The sequence below is a fragment of the Macrobrachium nipponense genome, chromosome 32, assembly GCF_015104395.2.
Source record: "Macrobrachium nipponense isolate FS-2020 chromosome 32, ASM1510439v2, whole genome shotgun sequence".
Taxonomy (NCBI): Eukaryota; Metazoa; Arthropoda; class Malacostraca; order Decapoda; family Palaemonidae; genus Macrobrachium; species Macrobrachium nipponense.
Genome location: NC_061094.1, coordinates 49,744,468 through 49,764,229, shown reverse-complemented (window position 1 = coordinate 49,764,229; position 19,762 = coordinate 49,744,468).

Below are 19,762 nucleotides of genomic sequence, written 5' to 3'. Positions count from 1 at the left end.
ATCTCCCGGTAAATTACATCTCCCGTCCAAAAAGAAACTCTATTTAAGCTCAATCCCCAATTACATCTCTCATAGGAAAAGGAAGAAAAATAATAAAAAAAAAGGATAATCACAAGTAGGTTTCCCCCAATCACAAAATACATAGTACATGTATAATATACATAACTCCCCACGTTTTTTCCCAAGAAATGCTCCATGTAAAGTTATGGAATTTGCCAGAAAGCAAACTATTACACATGCGCTTTCGTGAAATGCTATTGTCAACATTACCAGATATTGCAAAAATTCTGATCTATCATCACCAGAGGAAAAAAGTCAGCACATGGCTCATCACATCGCTTGTCAGCAGAAAAATCGCCTGCGGACGCGAGCTCAAACAGCAGCATAAAAATTGTCTAGTCAAACACACAAGTTTGGAAAACTCATGATTCTACAGAAAAAGGTCTAACTGACACATTTCACAGAATTAACTCCAGGATATGACTAATGTGTTCAAAAATTTGTCTCGAAGACTTATTCTCTCAACATGACACTGCCCAATTATATGCCGCCAAAAATAATACACTTGTGAACATAAAAAATGCACACATCTCCATAGGACTCGTAATGCAGTAATGCCACTCACCTCTAAATAGTCACGAAATCAAAGAGAAAGAACCACAGAAATCTTCTCTTGGCTCGAAAAAACTCCCATTACCACAAAAAAAGGGTCACCCGCCAAAGATTAATTCCAACTCCGTAAATATGTGACACCACATTAATAAGAAGAGCACTCTGGTTATAAAAATATTTCCTCCATTTGGTTAATAACCACATCCACTTATTATTCACTCTTATTTCTCCAATAGCCATATGTTAATAAAAAAACAACACCACTCCAGGAATAAAGAATAATCACCTCTATTTCGGCAAATACAAAATATTTACCTCTATTTCCCCAATAACTCCATGTGGAATAAAACAAGGCTCCAAAAAATATACCTCCAAAAAGGAATATCAAAAATTGAAATCCTATCTCCAAAAAAAATGTGCACTCAAAGCATCTAGCTCACACACTCACAAATATTGCCCCATAATCTCCAAAAAAATGTGTCTCCATTTGCAACAAAGATGGCTGCAAAATAATTGAACTAAACATAGCTCATATCACATTGGCAAATATCAAAAATGGCCAAAAATATATCCCCAATATATTATATCTCAAATTATAACTCCAAAATAATATATACTTCCAATTATATCTCCAATTAATATATCTCAATTCTCCAAAGAATAACTCAATGTTATAGTCAAAAACTATAAAACTCTCTCCATTTAGCATAACTGCTAAAAAAGGGCAAAAACTCGGGAAATAAAAAGTGTCTAGAAAATTCTAGAAAAAATCACCAATATGCCACAACTCCTTATAACAGAACTCCAAATACACAGTGTCTTAGCCAAGACTTCTCCATATGTACTACGACATAGGCCACTAGAAAACTTAACCAAGTTTCCTATCTCTCACAAAGTTGTCACAAATACAACTAATGTATTGTGTAAGAAAACTCACAATTTCTGGAACACAAATATCCAGAGAAAAAATGTAGTGCCACTACGTATGCGTTCAAAACATGCAAAAAATTCTCCCGTAAGTCTCACTGCAGCATCAAATAGCTGAAACACAAACACGTTCCCGAACAATGACTTTAAGTCACAAACTGAGATATTAAAAAAAATATTCACACCGACTGGAGAGAAAAAATAAATTCAAATTCATCCATGATAAAAAAAAACTTGTGTCAGCTATGGCTAATTTCCAAAAAAGGAGAAAAGAAAAATCAACGGCCTTGTTCACTATCTCCCGTAATGATTATACTTAAGCAATCCTCCCGTGACACATCTCAAGTATAATAATTATTAATAATAATAATAACTCTCCATAGCAATAATTCTCTTGCAAAGATCTCAAGTAAGAGTGAAATTCAAAATAGCATACAACAGTAATGCTGAATCTTTTCAAAGTAATTTTCAAAGTAATTTCTCCAACACAATAAAAAAAAATAATAATAATCTGTGTCTCCCCTTTATATTTGTCTTCGAAAGCACAAGGAAAACTTACACCCATACAATGCATTTCAATTCTCTTTTTATTTCCTTTTCTCTTCATCCAGGAGAAGAAAAAAAAATCTCTTTTCTAAAAGAAAGACTCTACGGGCGTTTCACTTCATCAACTAATCAATCAGCTGATGTCCTGGCATGAAAATTCATTGTCAAGGGCAAACCCATCCCCCAACACCCTGAGACAAAGAAAAAAAGAAAGAAAGGGGGAGTTCACCCCCAATGAGAAAAAAAAAGGTTTCTCCCTCCCAATGAGCATTGACACTCCCCCGTCAAGCGGCAGAACACTCCCCCGAGGCAGACCAGTAGTCCCAGCAGTAGTACCCATCTACCACCCCTTAAACAGTGTCTGAGGACCCCCTCCCAAGGTATACATACTAGTACCCATCTCCCTGCAATCCCCTCTCGAAGTATGCAGTAGCCTCGCAATACCCTCCCTTGAGGTATGCAGTACCCACCATGCAACTATCACCTGAGGCATGCCATACTCCCCTTGCTATGTGCTGAGCCCGTAAAATTCAGTGACCGCTCTTGTTTCCAAGCCAAATATGCTTATCTAAGCACAGTTCACATGCAAAAACACATCTCTATACACTCTTATGTGTTTTAAACAAAGACGAATACGTCTGTCATAAACACGTGCAAATAAAGAAAACACGTCACTTCTGCTACTATGGGCAAAGAAAAGAAAATTTTTTTTGACCTCTTGAACCAATCCCATTCCACTGAAATATTAAAAAAAAAACATACATAACACTCTTTAACACTCACCATTCCATAATGGGTACAAAAAGAACTTGGAATTCACGTAGAATACGTAAATCTCGTCGGCACAATGCAAACGCGATCGGCGAGATGGCACCTGGCAACTCTCACTCATATACCAGACTGAGTTGCTCTCACGCCCCGGCGAATCTCGGTACGGGCAAATTTGATGACTCTAATAGAAATCCTTCCCACTCCCTTCACAGTTAACGGATAGATATTTCTCATTTTTTCTCACTAAGTAACTGAAAACTATAAATCCCCTCCATATTTAACAATTTTCCACCATCCCACAAAGGCTTTGTCGTTCGAAAACTATTGCTAAGCCATAACCCCTTTATTTTCTAACTGGTCAACTATCTCTTCATTGGCATTCCCAAGCATAAAAAAAACTCTTTTATACCACTTTTTAACCGCTAGCCACCAAATCCTGTAATGGGGAGATTCCCGCATTATTCATTTGGTAAACGTGTAGCTCGAACCGAACGTCAGGCAAACTAATACACACAGCCTTTCTCTCTCTCTCTAGCACCGACACCTCTCTCTCTCTCTCTCTCTCTCTCTCTCTCTCTCTCTCTCTCTCTCGGACACCTCTCTCTCTCCACTCTAACAGGTAATGAAAATGAGAGAGTTGCATCATCAAAATAAACATTTATTAACAGTGAATAAACAATGAATCAATTCTATTAAAACCCCAACAGTAAAATGTCTGACTGTATGCAGTCACCATAAAGTCTACACCCCTCTGGGAACTCCCTGTCCCTCCATTGCCAGAACCGTCTGTTTCAAAGACACAGAACACATCCCGGTAAGTATACATAAGTTTAGCAACAAAATCAAAGATCAGATATTCTTAAAAATGTCAAACAGACAACAAGCCGCTCTTTGGCTAAAGTAATTTAACTCACCCATGCAACCGGACTATTTCGCACACTCAATAAAAAACTCCCGGCGAGCACCACGGCATCTTGCCTTTCTCTCGAAGACGCCTCTATCAAAATCCCCCATATACTTGTGTATGATACACTTTTAACAGAAAGAGGCGCACACGCACTTACGAACGCACACTTCATTAACGCCTCACAATTCTGGCCGCAACCAGTTTCACAAAGGCACTTTGAGAAGAGTGTTCATGAACTTAGTACATTGACTTGTCTAACTAAGCATTTTTATCTCACGCCACCCATAGAAACTCATTCATCAGCTTGCTCGGGTCGTCGCTCCTGCACTGTTCTTCACATTCCATAGGTCACAGAGAACACATGGACAATATATTATTAATCAAAAACCCTAGGCCTAATATATATATATATATATATATATATATATATATATATCTATATATATATATATATATATATATATTCCAGTTTTTCTTACTAAGTACCAAAAATATTTTTCAATGGTTAAAAGTGTAAAGAGGTTAGCATGAGAGATAGTAGAATTAACATGAAGTGGGCACATGTTGATGAAGTTTATTGACGAAAACATTGAAGGGAAGATGAGACGATAGGATAAACAAATAAAAGAAATCTGAAATCGCCCTAGAATTAATGAAAAAAAAAAAATGGCATCTCCTTAACTGTACCAAGAATGAGTTGTCAGAATATAAAAGTGTCGAGTGTCCTATTGGAAGGATTGTATATTTAAACAGGAGCTCGACGCAATTACGTACTTAATTTTGGAAAATAGCTGATACCCAACTGGAATAAAATAGGAAAACGTTGCGAAAATCAACGAAAAATGTAAAATGCCAAAAATGAATTGAAATGCTTTCAGACATTCTGGTGGTAAGTCAAGTTGAACCTGTGGTAGGAAAATCGCTCTCATAATCTTTTCTGCATAGGATGAACAGCCGGGAGAGGCTGATCTGATTTAAGAGGGAAGTCCAGGCCAGGAAATGATCCAGAAAGATTGGTCCAAGATTACTGTCGCAAAGAGTCTGTAGAACGTGAAAGGTTTGATGGAAAGGACCTTTCTGTGACACGAAGTTTTTTATAACGATTCTCGCATAAGGAGAAATGGAATTGGAGTCAAGAGAGCGAATAGTGTCGTGTGCATATTACTTTGGAAATGGATGGCGTTGGAAGTGCCACTGGCCGGTGAAATGAAGATTGGCGTCGAAGTAAACGATGAAAATACTAAATTCTTAGGGATGTGAGAGATGCCATCGTAATCTTGAAGAAATAAGTATAGAGAATGTGAGCAAATATAAATACCTATTATATGTACACACACGCAAACACACACACACACACACACACACACACACACACACACATATATATATATATATATATATATATGTATATATATATATATATATATATATATATATATATATATATATATATATATGTATATATATATATATATATATATTTGTATATATATAGTATATATATATATATATATATATATATATATATATATATATGTATGTCAATATTTTTGCGTTACACCGTCTGAGAAGTCTTAATGCTCCATAACCGTGGGTGAGCTTTTTGGAGATACTAAACCTTCTGATAAGAGATAATACCTCAGTGGCTTATAAGGTTATTCCTCTTGAAGCCAACGCAGACTATAACCCAAGGCAGAGGAGCTCCTAATGATGGCTTCAGAAATGGACCCTAAAAAGGCGGATGAACTTATCCACAAGCCAAAGTTTTTATTTATTTTTTTTTTTTTTGTGTGGGATGCAAAAAAAAAAAAAAAAAAAAAAAAAAGCGAAGAACAAGGCATTCTCGTTGTTCTGCCTGGTATACGAATGTTCAGCGTGTGAAGAATAGTCACACACACAAGTATGTATGGCAAAAAGACCTGAAGGAAAACGTGAGGTTCAGAATGTCGTATATTTTCCCACCGTCGCCAGAAAAAATCATGTACCCTTCTAATCGTTTTAGTCATTTCAATCAATTTGGATGCTTAGTAACGTACTTTAAATAAAACATTAAATTGAAAATGTTTTCACCTAACAATTATTTTTTAAGGAAGACTGAGAAAGAAAGAAATATTGACAACTTTTAAGGAGAATTAAATAGACGTAAAAACATCAAGATGTCTTAAGTAAGGGGTTCTTAACCTTTTGATGACTCCAACCCCTAATGAACTGCCCAATATGGCTGCATACCCTTTATGCTTAAGTCCACCTAAGTCCTATTTGCTGACAATACAATCTAATATACTTAGTATGTTATGTACTTTAGGTATGAATAACTAGGAATACCATACAAGAAAATCAAAAGCTTTTATAGTTTAACATACTTATCTATTTACAAAATGTACCCACGAATGACACATTAAAATCAAATATATACGACTATCCAGAGATCAAGTCCTATAACCTCAGCATATTGTTCACATATCCCAAAGAGGTATGGATGCCCCATGTTAAGAACCCTTGCCTTAAGTAGAACGCATGGACAAACGCCAAGTAAGGGCAGATAACTTTCGTAAGTAGCCGATAACTGTCATCTTCCAAGTCACCATTGGACCTCATCGCTGTCCCAGAAATACTACTATACTCAAAACTTCTTTTTATCTTATATTAGTTCCAAGATACTTTCGTAGATATTGGGTTCGTTTTTGGGAATGGTGACCTATATCGTCGGGGAAATGGCTGCACGTGAATGTAGGAGGTATTTTTTTTCGTGTATCTCTTATGAGATTTGATTACATTGGCTACAGAGATCGAGACAAATAATATTGATAGGACATTTTGGAGTAGGTTGGATATAATAAGATAAGAGTGGATTGGACAAAAAGAAGAAGAAGAAGAAGAAATAAAAACAGACAGACGACTGCTTATAAGTTCGATAGTAGTTCTATTAGATGAAGAAATATTCTAATAAAATACAACAGTTGGGGACACTTTTTTTTCTGTAATCGTTGACAAAAAAAAAGAAGAAAAAGAAAAGAAAAAAAAAAGCATGTGTTTCATAGTATGGGTAATAAAAACTAATCAATAGACGCTCGATTCCAGAAGATACACCAGCCATCTTACAAACACAAACACTTATAGTGTAAAAAGTTAAGTATATCTTAGTTTAACCAGACCACTGAGCTGATTAACAGCTCTCCTAGGGCTGGCCCGAAGGATTAGATATTTTTACGTAGCTAGGAACCAATTGGTTACCTAGCAACGGGACCTACAGCTTATTGTGGGATCCGAACCACAATTTATCGAGAAATGAATTTCTATCACCAGAAATAAATTCCTCTGGTTCCGTGTTGGTCGAGCCGAGAATGGAACTTCGGACCACCGGATTAGAAGCCGAGCGCGAAATCCACTCGTCCAACGTGGAACTACTTATAGTGTAAGTAGGCATACTTGATTAGTGCGTAATTCTAACTAGTACTTTGGAAAGCTGAATTTATACAAGGAAAAGGAAACTTTGACCAACCTGAGGCAAGGCCTTTTAAAAGATGGAATTTAGTGGAAAACGAAGCCTATTCGCCGTGAGATGTGGGGAGAATGGTGGAAAATTGCTCTTGCTGGTGGAGTTCAGTCTCTTTTGACTGGTTATTTAGTGTTGATAGGTGTGTCCAGGGGAGGGAGGAGGTGTGGTGGGACAGGAGGGAAGATAGATGCACTTGGGGGTTAGGGGCGGAAAGAAAAAATATTAAATGTATACAAAGTAGATGTAGACAGAAAAAGGCCTGTTTGAACGGGACTCAGAATAATCTCTCTGAAGTCAAATGCTCAATAGTAAATAATCTCGTTGACCAAAAATCGCTCTATGTGTATAAAGCAGGATTGCAATTTCATGATTGCAAAAGCAATCAGACCATCTGACAATAATCTTCGAGTATGAACAGGTTCCTAAACATGTTAATTTTTATTTTCTATTTTATTAATTGATAAAAAAAAAATTCAATTCGTGACTTGTGTCGTTCCAGTTTCGTAATTCATGTCTAAAAGATTAAAGCCATTAAAACAGAAAATGGAACTTTGGCCGCCGAAAAGCTCATTAATTTGAAACTAGCAATTATGTTGGCAGACCATCCGGTATTTGGTTTAGAGGCAAATAAATTTCAGCAAGAATTCGTCAATAGTCTTAACGAAAGCAGTTATGAAGAAACTTTTTATATTGTTTTTTTCCCTTTTCCATTTGGGAATCATACTTATATTTACCTTATTTTTTCTCAAATATGTTCGGCCAAAATTGACAATGAAATGAAAATAAATGTAAAGTGAACAAAAGGCTTTATATTATACAATTTCTTAATACTTTAACAAAGTTTGCAGTTTCTTGTTTGATGATCATTATTTGTTATTAAAGATGGTGATGATACCCTTAGGTTCTGGATAGAGAGAGAGAGAGAGAGAGAGAGAGAGGGAGAGAGGGGGAGATTGTACTTATTACCTGTTTACTCTTAAGTGTCCACTCTACCGAAAAAAAAGAAGAAAACAGGAGCGATATGCGCACGTAAAATTTACCAGAATTTCCATCATACCGCGCTTAAAAATATGTATTGCGACTTCCGCGTATCACCCTTACAAAAACACGAGAGAGAGAGAGAGAGAGAGAGAGAGAGAGTGGGAGGGGTGGGGGGGGGGGTGGGGGGGGGAGGTTCGTAAATTAACTCCATAATTAGTGTCAGTTCGTCATCAACTGATAGTATCATTTGACCTCAGGGAAAAGAGACTATTTGCTTTGATTAATTTTCCGTTGTAGTTATAATTAGTTTTAATTTTCCGTTGCAGTCCTTTTTAGTTTTTAATTCTCCTTTGTAGTCCTTATTAGTTTTAATTTTCCGTTGCAGTCCTTATTAGTTTTTAATTCTCCTTAGTAGTCCTTATCAGTGATTCCTTTTCCTTTGTAGCCCTTTATTAGTTTTTAATTCTCCTTTGTAGTCCTTATCAGTGATTCATTTTCCTTTGTAGTCCTTATTAACCCTCAAAAAACAAAAATTGATATTTTATTTTTACAAACGTTACCACACTATCCTCCGATGTTACCACAATCCTGCCAAACTAAACAGGACCAATTGTTACTAACCGCTATTTGGTTCATTAGGTTCTTTAAATAAAAAAAAGTAATTAATTAAGAAAAATATCTGGACTGAGAAAATTCCACAGCAACCGAGGCAGACAAAAGAGGAAGGTTTAAAAGTATAGTCTTCTGTAAATTACATTTAAAAGCAACATTGCTATTTCTTTTTAAAATCACGAGCATCAACATCGACAAGAGAAAGGGGCAAACTTTTCCCAGAATCATTCTTAAATGACTGAGAAGGAATTTTTGAGTTTAAGTTGTTACACGTTCTTACATCTCAGTAGAATGTGGACGTTAATGGTTTACAAAGCACATAATCGGGTTAATTCTGGAGGCACGACCCCACGAAGGGAATAAAACCAGTGAAAAATGGATATTAAACTGCAATGGCGTAAATCATAATGACTTTTGTTGGTATAAAAAAGAATCAACATTCTCTCTCTCTCTCTCTCTCTCTCTCTCTCTCTCTCTCTCTCTCCTATGTATATATATATATATATATATATATATATATATATATATATATTATATATATATATATATATATGTGTGTGTGTGTGTGTGTGTGTGTGTGTGTGTGTGTGTGTGTGTATGTATGTATAACTGAATTACGAAAGTTTGGAACGTGATAAATCCATAAATAAAGGTATAAGCCACGAGGGAACCTCCTGTTGTTTATTTTCCCTCGTGGCTTATACCTTATTATATATATATATATATATATATATATATATATATATAATATATTATATATGTAATATGTATGATTATATATTGGGAGATTCGCGAACAATCACAGTGGCTCTGTACGGTGTGAATTTTTGCAATTCCTCGTGATAAATACCTCCTAAGCATGTATTCACTAAAATACTAAAAGTATCTATCATTAAATCAAATAAATATCTCAGAGATACCACAGCTTTTAAGGATATGATTTGTAACAGGATTCCGATTATCATGGACGACGAAGTTCCCGAACAAAGAGGCCTTTTTTGCTTTGTGAGGTATATGGCCTCAATAAACAAAGGTGATGACGTTGCATTATAATCCATCAAACAATAGTTTGGAACAAGACAGGTAATTGTTCAGATCTCTCTAATCCTTGTCCAGCATCAAGCGAATGAAATTTGTCTGAGTGAATAAACCATCTGAAATTCACCACTCTTGACCCAGTTATTCACAGATCTAATTCACCAGTAATGTCACTCTTGGCAGCAAATATGAAGTAGGACAGCAATCAAGGAGGTTTCACAAATCCTTAGAATTATCTCCCCTCGAGCCCCCCACCCCCCCGCCCCCAGTCCCTCCCCTCCCCCACCAAAAAAATGAATCCAGTAAGCGAGGAGGTTTATTTAATCCTTAGAGTTATCTTCCCCCTCACAAAAAAATAAGGGAAAGAAAGAAAAGAGAGCCCAATCATGCTTCTGGGGCACACAACAGTCCTTCAACTTCTCCGTGGGACATGGCTGGCAGGTGAGAACAAGGTAACTCATAAGTTTGAAGCAATTGTCTTAACTGGCAGTGGCAGGAAAGACTAACAATACTTGTTTTCTCATCTGACTTGGCACTCCAGTTCAATAGGATTACGATTCTGGATCGATTAAGGTTTGTTTTGTCAATCATCAAGTTCCAAGGTCGAACTTTGGTAGTTACAGACATGGAAGCGGACGAACCATTTCTTCGCGTGTATTTTCTTGATTAGTTGTCATTTCAGGTAACCATGGACAGCACTTTGCGTAAATATAATTGGGTGCCAAATGTAATAGTTATTATTTCTTTCTAAACTGGAAAAATTTTATGTTTCAGTTGTTTATATTAAAAATGAGATACATTGCGTTTGAAATAGTGAACTTTGAGTTTGCTGAAAACAAGTTACGTAACAGGTTTCTTGTTTCACGAGTTACAGGTAAGGTCACGAAAAAATAAGCAAAAGTCAACGTAAATTACTTTTTTATAAAAAAAGAATAAGTTTCTTAGGAAAAATACAATTAAAATGAACCATAACACTATTTCTTTGGACTTGAATATACTGAAAAAAAATATTTCTCGCCTCTTTATAACAGCAAGAAAATATAATAGATTTACTCGCGCAGTATTCCTGTGAAATGTCTGGTATCTCTGTTTATTATCATTACTTCACGGTTATGTCTGCGTCCATTTCCTTTTGACCACATTCCCGAAAATTACAAACACGTTTCTTTCAAAAGATAGAAGATTCATTATTATATATTTCTTTTTCTTGGTCTTTTGCTCCACCGAGATAGGGAAAAATGTAGCTCATCAAGCGAATTCTTGAACCATTTCTCCTTTATAGAAGTGAAATGTAGATTCATAACCATGACTAATAGGGGCCAGAGACTTACCTAATAGGAATATTCTTCTGATGTATGTGAGAGAAGCTGTTGACGTTGTGGAAATTTTTACTGTTGATTGAATATTAATATGGTGATTTATTCTAATACTTTTTTTTAACTTCAAGACCTGGCTATACACACACACACACACACACGCACACACACACACACACACACCACACACATATATATATATATATATATATATATATATATATATATATATATATAGTATATGTATATAATCATATATATATATATGATATTTATATATGTATATATATATAATATAGTATGTGTGTGTATGTATTTATATAAATTATATATATTATATATATATATATATATATAATATATATATATATATTATGATTGTATATCTACATATATATGTATATATATATATATATATATATATTATATATATATATATATTATATATGTATGTGTGTATGATTTAATATTATATATATATATATATATATATATATATTATATATATATATATATATATGTGTGTGTGTATGTATATATATATATATATATATATATCATATATATATATATATATATATATATATATATATATATATATTATATATATATATATATATATATATATATATATATATATATATATATATATATATATATATATATATATATAGCATTGGTTTCTGGGAGAAGAACCTCAACTTCATGACTGCTTAAAAAATCTTCATTTTTTATATTGAGCAGTCAACAAATAGAAGAAAAGAAACACGTCTTTCTCATATTGCCATGTATTAATCTATTTTTCCTTCCTACAATTCTTAACCTTCCAAGTCAAAGAGAGAGAGAGAGAGAGAGAGAAGGAAGGGGGTGGGGGGGGGGGGGGGGGGGGGGAGCAATCTTGTTGACTTGAGAGTATAAACCACTTTCCAACTCCCAGAACTACAAAGTTAGATTCATTTTTTCTTTCCTCGCCCAACAGCGACGTTCCACCAGCAGAGTCTCTTATCGATCTTGTCAATTCCATTAATTCTTATCTATAAGATCTGTCTTGCTATCGAGAAATGCCTTCGAAATTCTCGTATGGGGTCGAGACTAACTTTGGAAATATTTTAGCATCTTTCTGCTTACAGTGGGGAAAGTTATTTCCTTCCGTTAAATAACTGTAACAACTGAGAAAGAGCCGAGGTTGGTTGGACCTTTCCGAACTCCGACAATTCCTTAATGTTAATGGAGTGGAAAAGGCAATGAAGTATAAACTGATCTTTTAAAAGAGTTCCTCTTGCTCTCTTTGATGTTAACAAGTTTCAGTAGCTCCTCTTGTTTCCTTTTGCTTATCCTCTTACCGTCTCTCTCTCTCTCTCTCTCTCTCTCTCTCTCTCTCTCTCTCTCTCTCTGCGTGTGTGTCTGTCTATTGTTCTCTGTCTTTGGGTTTTTGTTTGTTGCACAATTCATCAGCCTCAGTTATCTTAATCATGAAGGAGTCATTTAAGCTATAAGCTGTGTATTGAGAAATATCATACATCAAAGTTTTCTTCTAGATTTCAAGCAACTGAGTATATGGTAAATATTCCATACTCTCTAAGTAGTCTGTTATTGTTGTTGCATTAAATAGGCTTTGTACCTATGTGGGCTCTGGAAATAGAAATTAACATTTGGACAAACAACGTTCTCGTCCGCTAGACGTGGACAAGTGTGGGCGAAGGGAAACTAACTTCCATTCATTGTTGCCTCTTCCCCTGCTATTCATTGCTACAAAACATTCCTATCGTCCCTCCGAAGCAGTATTTACACGATAGGGATAGTTTATGAACAAGAGAAGGAATGATTTAATTATGGGCAGCTGTGTAAATTGATATTCCATTTTGACCAAGAGGCAGGATAAGTGAATCTCATTCTACTTGCTAATGCAGCAAGGAACACCAAATGATCAAATATTGAATTTAGGTTAGAACTATAAGTATCAAGCTTATTTTCGTATTCGAAGGATAAATAGAAATTAATGAATTAGGTTACTGGAATGTATCGTGCTTAAGTAAGTACCAAATGTTAGTACCAGTGTAAAAATGCGTATGGGTGTTTTAGAAAGTAATATTTATGCATAATTGTGATACTGATCTATGGACGTCTTTTCTGGCAAAATAAGTGTATTCGTAATTTGCATGTATATCTTATTTACCAATATCCTTATTATATCCTAAATGGGCTAGAATATGCAAGGAGATAATTAACATTATACTTAAATTTTACACTTTATTACTAAAGATTAAGTCTTCCATCTCATCTACATACAAACCTTGGCTGTTATCGTAACACGAGTTAATACCTTCACACCTTCGTTCTTTATTAAGGTATTTTGGGAACTGTTTCAAGACATTTCCGAAAAACAATTAACGAAAGGGTCCTAGGTAATAAAGTGCGATGGTATCTATATGCCTTGTACTAAATTTTCTATTTGCAATATGATAGTCTCAAGGTAATGAAATCTACGTTATGATTTGTATACTCACTCTCTCTCTCTCTCTCTCTCTCTCTCTCTCTCTCTCTCTCTCTCTCACCACACACACACAGATATATACATACATACATACACATATATATATATATATATATATATATATATATATATATATATATATATATATATAATATATATATATATATTATATATATATATATATATTGTGACGAAGTGCCAAGTATCTGGTTTCCATTAATTACTTGGGGGGAAAGTGGCCAAAGATCTAGTTACGACACTTACCATTCATTAACTGATACCTCACAAAAGCCAGACACCTGAACCCTCATCACAGGTATTAAACGACTGAATAATCTAAAGGCAACAGTGATCCCTTAACAACTTACCAGTATTGCAGAAAATCAGACTAAGTTCATCAAAACAGGTGTGAGGTAATCTTGTAAGTAATTAAATTAATCAAAGGGCATCACTCCATCAACAACTTTAAAAGTCTAAGTATTTCCCTGATTTCAGAAGTCTAAGTACTTCCCTGGTTCTAAGTCACTTCAAGTTACTTGAAGGAAAACAGATTAATCACCACTCTATGTTTCTACCTAACATCAATATAATCAAAATTAAATGCAAATATACTGGTGTAAGATAAAGAAAACAATTATAAAAATTTTAAATACAAAAATTTATTATTAAACTCAAAATTTATAAGTGAAATTCACAATATCAGGGAAAATTACTGTTACTTGAAAAAAAAGCAAAGTTTGATTAATTCTTGAATCAAATTAAGTAAATTTAAATCAAAACTAATTTATCACAAAATTCAAGAAAATTAATTCAATCAAAATTCAAAAGTGTTAGGCAATAATTGAAAATTTGAAATTAATTCACAAGTGCTAAACAATAATAAAACTTGAAAAGAATTCTAAGTAAATGCAAATTAATTCACAAGTGTTAAATTTAATTAAATGTGCAATGATTATGCAATGAAAATAACTAAGTCAATGAGATTGTGAATGCAAATGAAAATACAGAAATATGAGGACAATATCAAAATAAAAAGGCACACTTCAACAAGAAAATTAACAAATGCACAAAAATGAAACAAACACAAAACACAAAAATTTGCAATGTGTAAAAGTGTAAATCTTTTCACTCAAAACATTGTAACCATCAGTTTTTACCAAACCACTGTTCCTATCAGTTATTAGTTGTTATCTAACCACTGTTCCTATCAGTTAATAGTTGCAACTAATAAAAATATCACACATTTTACCTTTTTGATATAACAATTATCTTCTCTCTTGCTGCAAAACCAGGCACCGTTATGAAACTGTGTTTGTTCAGATTCCATAAAAAAATCACTAAATAACCCTAAATAAACTCTAAGAAATATCAAATCTGAAATTTACAAATTACGAGTGACCATTCAATGAGTACGCAGTCGTTACATTACTTTAAAAATCAAAAGTGCTATGCGATGGAGAGAGAGAGAGAGAGAGAGAGATAGAGATGTGAATGCCTCGAGTATCTAAGATCTAATGAAATTCTCTTCCTTACGGAAGCTGGACAGTGGATGATACAAAAACGTTTTGAGACAAATCTTTCTAGAATCTTCGAAATCTTACGCAACTTTACATACAAAATGTGTAATCTGCACGTGGCTTTGACAAAGACATACACGTATGAGACTATTCTGTTAAAAAAAAAACATGTACTCGACTCGATCGACCGAAGCAGAAGGCCCTTATCTTACTTGATGACAGAATCCCAAAGCACATTGAAGATTCGAGCTCACTTATCAAACGTGTTGACAGATTAGGAAAGCAAACGGAGATCTTGGAGTTTCTCTAATCTCACAGTGCTGACATAATATGGAAACAATCGTAGTTTCAAATGGACAAAGAAAATCTCTCTATCTGAAAAAATGTTGCACAAAATCTTATACACAATATTTTATACAATCAAAGAGGGGAAATATGCATTTTGAAAGTAGCAATATATATATATATATATATATATAATATATATATATATATATATTATATATATTAAATATATATACAATAATCAATATTTATAATTTCAAGACCTCTCTAGCCAATTGAGTTTTATCTTCACTCTGTCCTCAGCAAACTCCTTTGTTACTCACCAAGACTAAACCTTCAAGAAAATGAATGACGTTTCTCATTTGCTGAGGTAATCGGATTAATCTAATTTTCCGCGTCAAGTCAAAAAACATCTGAGCCTTTTGAATCTGACCAGCGTTCGCACTGGCGTATACAAGAAGAAAAATAAAAGGATAAATATAACTGAGAGAGGAAAAGCGAAGAGCTGATGGAAATTTAGGGAGGTGCTTTTGGGCGGAAGTTTCGCCGAATCAAAAATTAAAAGCAGAGAGAAAGGTTAACGAGCAAATGGATTTTGAATAAACGATGCAAATGAATGAATGAATGATGTCTGAATAAAATGCAGGCTCCTGTAGATGGAGTGAAGAGTTTTGAATATAAATGACAAATGAGGGGTATGGCTGAATGATGCAGGAGTACCTTTTAAAATTTGACTTATTAATCGGTTTGATGTAGGTTCCTCTGGTATGGTAGTAATGACGCAGATCAGCGGCTGGCAGGGGTGCCCTTTATTGATAAAGGAGCAATTCTGAAAGGATAGATAAAGTAAATAAAGGGATAGGCAATAAAGGAAGGTGTGAAAGCCGTAGAAAGCCAAGGGCAGGAAGGTTGGACTTGTAGTTAAAGATTGTTGGTTTAGGCATGGAAAAACCAGTATAAAATAATAAGAGAAAGAGCAGTTAGTTCATATGCAGACAAAATTGTCTCCGCCATAATAATAGTCTCTTTACCAGAGTCGAGCCACATCATACTCAGCTACCTTTAAAGTCATCTATTTGAAGGCCTTCACATTTTTATACTGTTATCTTTTTCTCGGCTGCCTTTCCCGTTCCCGCACCCCCCCCCCCCTCTCTCTCTCTCTCTCTCTCTCTCTCTCTCTCTCTCTCTCTCTCTCTTTCGTAATTTGGAATGACGGGCACCTTCATATTTTTCAAATTCCTAGGAAAACTATTACAAGATATTATTTCAGCAAATATGGACAAACGATGTCAATAATAATGAAATGCAGTCGTAATGCTTTATACATCGGTAAGTAAAACATATATAAAATATTTCTCTTATCGTGAGCATTTATTTATTGAACCTGAAGATTTTTATCCATCGTTTTGGAAAATAAAAGGGGCACTAATTCTAAAGGAGAACTGGGAATATAACGGTAAAAGAAAAAAAATACTGCAATCAGTTCTAGAGCACAAATAATTCTCTTCATTTACCCTCAAACAAGAGCAATAGAAAACGTTCCGGTTGTACAGAATCAGGTCCTGACTGTATAGTCCTTGATGGTGACGTCAGTGAAAGCTCTTATGCTGCTATTGTTGAAATGAAACGAACGTACAAGTGCTGTTATTTGAAATTAGTCGGCGGTCGCGTGGAAATATTTCTTTAGATGGGTGGAAGTCGAGTTTTTATGGTCCGAGTTTTTATGGTCCGTGGTACGATGGCCCCAGTGGAGGTCTGCGTGAGGATATGGGACATCGTTAGACTGGGCAATGGCTGAGTGTTTTTGATTTTTTTTCTTTTTTTTTAATATTTTGTAGTTTTAAGATTTTATAATTTTTTAACTTAATTGACAAGAGTGGATTCCATGCTGTTCTTGATATGTTAGTGTTGGTTGAATTTTTGCCATATTTAGTAAATTAATATTTTCAACGGTTTTTAATTCTTAACTGCTCTTAAACGTTTTGGTTGTTCTTTTTTAATGTATTTTGATTTTTTTAAATGTAGCTTAAACCATCATAACAGGAAATATTACTTTTAACTTGACAGTTTGAATTGTAGACAGTCTCATCAAGGAGAGGAGTTAATAATTTCTCCCAGTATTTTTTTATATTGGTATTTAGGGTTATATACTTTTATCACTGTTACATACTACAAAACAAAATTCTTCCAGATTTTAGAGACCACTACAAAATCTTTCTTTAGATTTGTTGATCCCAAATGATCGTGAAGGTTAGTGGTCTCTTATGAACTTTGATGTTGGATCATGACTTTGATGCTGGATCATGCCTAACAGTTTTTTGAGTGATGTGTAAAGCCTAACACTTATAAAAATTTGTTTATATTCTTCAGAATTTAACTTAATCAGTAAAACCATAAAGTTTATACTAATTAAAAATGTTAATCAGTGAAAGCATAATCATTCCGATTACCATGTTTAATATTCATTGCTATTTCCAGATGGTCTCGAATTCAACCCTACATTAAGAAATTATGCCTGACTTCACAACAGCCCGATAAGAAAAATGAAATGGTTAATATTCTCAAACCAAAATGGCTCTTCCCAAAATAGTTTGTTTAGAGAGAAATACCCAAATCCCCAGGTATGGTTTGATAATCAAAAGTTTGTGTAATAATTTAATTTGCTTTAGCTATTTGTTTCAACTACACTTAATTTTTTTTTACCTTCATCCCTACAGGGGCGGTGCTCCAGTAGGGGTGGAGGCCCCTCCCATGCCCTATTCCAGTAGGTCTTAGGACCTATTGGAACAGGCTCATGGGAGTGTTGTTTTTATTTTTCTTCGGATTAACTAAAGTTAACCTTTTATTCTGATTAAATAAAGTTAAACTAACTTGAGTAACTTAGGTTTGATATTTTGAGTTGGTTAAAAGTAATGTAATTGTCCATCTTGAAATTTAAATATCTGATTTTGAAATAGTATTGCTTTTGTTTGTGCAACTATTAGCGTAACTTGGTCTTCTCGTTAACCTTAAACTTGGTTTAAATTTTAGGTACAGTAAATTTTTCAGGTTTAATTTTATAGTTAGGACTTTTTTTTACTTTGGTATTAATAGATGTAGCTCTATATTGCATAATTTTCATTATTCAACTTTAAAGATTTTGAGAGGACGTAAAGTAAAATAACTTATTTAGACTACTTGATATTTATAAATTGTAACTTAACAGAATCCTTTTGCTTTAACATGTTAACAATTTGCATAATTTAAAGTGTTAACTTACAAAATTGAATTTAGCTTCTAGCTGCGTAGAAGTAGAGGTATGAAATAACTTAATCATTTTGACAATTTTAGTTATTAATTTTACTTAACTTCACATAATCTGAATTACTCTTTTAATTGGAGTAATTAATTGATAAATCTGGACAATTATCATACAATGAGCAGGCCTTTATTTAACAAAAGCACCGAAGCACTCTAAACGTGTGCTTAACTATGGTACTAACGTAATACAATGAAACTTCTTTTAAAGTAATGTTACCCGGCTTTATGCCAGTAACGTTAACGAGGCACAGCATATTCCGCTGGTCTTCAGTCAAGTAGGTATGCCTGCAGAAATGTACTTATTCCCGGTCACTTGGATTGTTCGCAGTTTTTCGGCATTTTTTCGGCATACTTGGTCATAGGGTTGTACAGTCACTCCTGTAAGTTCATGGATGTCCGGGTGTTTGAGAGAGATTTCCATTTCACCCCTTTCTGGATGACAGGTGTCTGGGAGTGCAAAACTGGCCAAATGTTCTACTACCTAACTCTGCTGTAGAAAGTTTCGGTGTCAATCTTACGTCACTACTATACAGACCCGTTGTCCAGAAAGGGGTTGGATGGAATTCAGCGTTATGCCCGGAGACATCTATGAACTTAAATGAGTGACTATACTTCTATTGTTACTTTCCCCCCCTTTCTTAACAATTTTTTCAGCATTTTCAGCGCCGAAAGACCTTGTAGGAGATAACAGCGCCTGGCCTTTGACCGTACATTACTTGCACTTGCTTACTTGGGAATGGTCAAATTGCTTTATTAGGAATGGTTTGATTTGCTATAATTTTTGGTTTGCATTGAAATTTGCTTTATAGTATTAACATTTCATGATCTTTAAAAATTTCAAGATAAATTTTTCTAAGAATACAAGTTTCAAGATCTAAATTTTCAATAAATTTTTAGTGTATTCTTAGATTTAATAGGTAGTTATTTAGCCAGTACTCCTATTTTCATTTTGCATCT